Here is a 4,233-nt window from a genome sequence, read left to right as displayed (position 1 = left end):
TCTTTTTTCTGGTTACAGCGGCACTTTTATTTTTCCTTACGCAATGTTACTGGGGCCCAATGTTCTCACATAATAGTAGAAAACAAAGTTTGTTGTCATTTCTTTAAAGAATTGAGAATTGTGTACAAAAGAAACCCTACATAAATTAAAAAGGATAAATATATTTGGAGGTATAAATGTAAACCACTTTCAACTCAAGGCAAGTAAGAGCGCATGGTGTTCTGGCAGAAAAACATCAGCTAGGAAAGGAAACTGGGTCCTATGGCTTGGAGTTTCCAACCCTGGCAGACTGGCAGGACAGAAACAACTGGTTCAGGAGCCCTTGCAGCCTCTAGAGAAATCCCAGAACACTCAGCCCTGACACATTAATACCCTGCACAGATCAGAGACTGCTGGCCATGCAGACTCACCAGGCCACAGACTTGTCTTCCACAAGCATGTACTTACCTCAGCCTCAAAGTGACCAAGCTGCATGTACTAAGGGTTAAAATCAAAGATATGTACAGGTATTCTACAAATACCAAGGGGAACAGTTAACTTGAATACAAGGTCAAAATCAGCAACAAGTTCTACAATCCAATGCTGATATCAGGTACAAGCTCCACAGACAGTTTCTTTCTGAAGACTTATTCCAGTTTCGTGAGGATAGTATGAGGTGTATGCATTTGCCAGGGGCAAATTTATACTTGTGAATTAACCCATGCAGCAAGTGCTATGCATCTGCTCAGAGTCCATTTAGAAGCATTTGTGGTGGATGATGGAGGGGCTGGACTCGTCGTACTCCTGCTTGCTAATCCACATCTGCTGGAAGGAGGGCAGTGAGGCCAGGAAGAAGCCATGGATCTACATTGAGTACTTGCACTCGGAGCCGATGATCACGGTGCTGGCTGCCAGAGTGGCGATCTCCTTCTGCATCATGTCAGCAATGCCTGGGTGCATGGTGGTGCCACCAGCCAGCACCGTGTTGGCATACAGGTCTTTGTGGTTGCCCACATCACACATCATGATGGAGTTGAAGGTGGTCTTGTGGATGCTGCAAGATTCCATGCCCAGGAAGGAAGGCTGTAACAGCGCCTTTGGACACTGAAGCCACTTGTTGCCGATGGTGATGACCTGGCCATCATGCAGCTCGTAGCTTTTCTCTAGGGAAGAAGAGGATGTGGTGGTGGCCATCTCATGCTCGAAGTCCAGGGTGACATAGCACAATTTCTCCTTGATGTCACATGCAATCTCCCGCTCCGCTGTGGTGGTGAAGCTGTAGCTACTTTCGGTAAGGATCCTCATGAGTTAGTCGGTCAGGTCCTAGAGAGCCATGTCCAGATGCAGGATGGCATGGGGGAGGGCATAGCCCTCGTAGATGGGCACCATATGGGTGACCCCATCTCCAGAGTCCATGACAATGCCAGTTGTGCTGCCAGAGGCATACAGGGACAGCACAACCTGGAGAGCCATGTACATGGCCAGAGTGTTGAAGGTCTCAAACATCATCTGAGGCATTCTGTTTTTGTTGGCCTTGGGGCTCAGGAGGGCCTCAGTCAACAGTACCAGGGCCACATGCAGCTCGTTGTAGGTTTGGTGCCAGATCTTCTCCATGTCGTCCCAGTTGGTGACAATGCCATGCTCGATGGGATACTTCAGGGTCAGGATGCCGCACTTGCTCTGGGCCTCGTTGCCCACACAGGAGTCCTTCTGGCCCATGCCCACCATCATGCCTTAGTGCCGGGGGCACCTGACGATGGAGGGAAACACAACTTAGGGGACATCATCCCTAGCAAAGTCAGCTTTGCACATGCTGGAACCATTGTCAATAATGAGGGTGCCGATCTCTTCTTCCATTGTGACCTGAGGAGGAGTGAGGCAACGAACAGAGTGCAGGAGAATGCGGTGTGCAGGCTGGTGGTGGCAACTGAGAGCTAGGATTGCATTCTTAATTTGTCTGTCAACTTGAATGTTATTTGTGTATAGGCATGCTACCATTTGTACAGGCACAGTGGCTCATGCCTATAATCCCAGAACTTTGGGAGGCCGGGGTGAGCAGATCACCTACTGTCAGGAGTTTGAGACCAGCCTAGCCAACATGGGGAAACACCATCTCCACAAAAAATACAAAAATTAGCCAGGTGTAGTGGCATGTTCCTGTAGTCCCAGCTACTCAGGAAGGCTGAGGCAGAAGAATCACTTAAACCTGGGAGATAGAGGTTGCAGTGAGCCGAGATCATGCCATTGCACTCCAGCCTGAGCAACATAGCAAAACTCCATTTCAAAAAATAAAAAATAAAATAAAAAGAAATGCTATTTTTGTATGTTGATTTTGTATCCTGAAACTTTACTAAAGTCATTTATTAATTCTAGGTGCCCTTTGGCAGTCTTTAGGGTTTTCTATTTACAGAATTATATCGTCATCAAAGAGAGATCATTTGACTTTGGACATTTGGCTGCCTTTTATTTCTTTATCTTGCTTGATTGCTCTGGCTAGGACTTCCTTTTTACTTTTTTGCTTGTTTCCTTTGCTGTGGAGGAGATTTTTAGATTTTAATACCATTTGTCTATTTGTGCTTTCCAGGTCTCTCTCACACACACACACACACACACACACACACACACACACACACAGAGCCCACAATCTTTGCCCAGAACAATGTTCTGGAGAGTTTTCCCAATATTTTCTTTCAGTAGTTTTATAATTTCAGTTCTTAGAGTTAAATATTTAATCTATTTTGATTGGTTTTTGTGTATGGTGAGAAATACGGGTCTGATTTCATTCTTCTGCATATGATTATCCAGTTTTCCCAACACTATTTATTGGAGACTGCCCTTTCCTCATTGTATATTATGGCAACTTTGCCAAAAAAGGGTTTGACTATAAATGCACAGATTTATATTTGGGTTTCCAATTCTGTTTCATTGGTTTATGTCTCTATGTTTATGCCACTACCATGCTGATTTGGTTATGATAGCTTTGCAGAATTTTTTTTTTTTTTTGAGACCAAGTCTTGCTCTTTCACCCAGGCTAGAATGCAGTGCAGTGGTGTAGTCTTGGCTCACTATAACCTCTAACCTCTGCTTCCCAGGTTCAAGCAATTCTCCTGCCTCAGGCTCCCAAATAGCTGGTATTACAAGCAACTGCCATGGCGACTGACTAATTTTTGTATTTTCAGTAGAGGTGAGATTTCAACATCTTGGCCAGGCTGGTCTCAAACTCCTGACCTCGTGATCTACCACCTTGGCTACCAATGTGCTAGGATTACAGGCATGAGCCACTGCACCCAGCTGCTTTATAGCATATTTTGAAGTCAGGTAGTGTGATGCTTCCAGCTTTGTTCTTCTTACTCAGGGTTACCTTGGCTATTCAAGGTCTTTTGTATTTCTATATAAGTTTTAGGATTCCTTTTTCTAATGCTGTGTAGAATATCATTGATATTTTGATATTTTATATTTGGGATTATATATATAGATTATATATATTTGATAAAATATCAAAATATTTGATACTTTATATTTGGGATTATATATATATAGATAGATGATAGATAGATAGATAGATAGATAGATATAGATAGATTATATATAGAGAGAGATTACATTGAATCTATAAAATGCCTTAGATAATATTGTCATTTTAACAATGTTAATTCTTTCATTCCATGGGCATGAATAATCTTTCCATTTTTTTGTGTCCTCTTTAATTTTTTTCATCAGTGTTTTATAGTTTAACTTGTATGGATCTTTTTTTTTTTTTGAGATGGAGTCTTGCTCTGCTGCCCAGACTGGAGTGCAGTGGTGCGATCTCGGCTCATTGCAACCTCCACCACCCAGCTTCAAGTGATTCTCCTACCTCAGCCTCCCAAGTAGCTGGGACTACAGATGCCTGCCAATATACCTGGCTAATTTTTTTGTATTTTTAGTAGAGATGGGGTTTCACTGTGTTAGCCAAGATGGTCTCTATCTCCTGACCTTGTGATACGCCCGGTTCGCCACCCAAAGTGCTAGGGACAGGTACCTACCACCACACCCAGCTAATTTTTGTATTTTTAGTAGAGATGGGGTTTCACCATGTTGGTCAGGCTGGTCTGGAACTCCTGACCTCGTGATCTGCCCACCATGGCCTCCCAAAGTGCTGGGATTATAGGCATGAGCCACTGCCCTGGCCAGTAGTATTTGTTCTTTAAATGTTTGGTAGAATTCAACAGTGATGCCATCAACTCCTGAGCTTTCATTTAAGAGACCTTTTAT

At 43.5% G+C, this 4,233-nt stretch overlaps 1 pseudogene; it reads right to left on the bottom strand.

Annotated features, from left to right (window-relative positions):
- Positions 1-735: 735 nt before the first annotated feature.
- Positions 736-1,836, bottom strand: LOC100391537 (actin, cytoplasmic 2 pseudogene; annotated as a pseudogene).
- Positions 1,837-4,233: the final 2,397 nt, after the last annotated feature.

The sequence above is a fragment of the Callithrix jacchus genome, chromosome 17 (genome assembly GCF_049354715.1).
Source record: "Callithrix jacchus isolate 240 chromosome 17, calJac240_pri, whole genome shotgun sequence".
Taxonomy (NCBI): Eukaryota; Metazoa; Chordata; class Mammalia; order Primates; family Cebidae; genus Callithrix; species Callithrix jacchus.
Note: the sequence above shows the minus strand (reverse complement) of the source record. Positions and strands in the feature narration are given on the sequence as shown.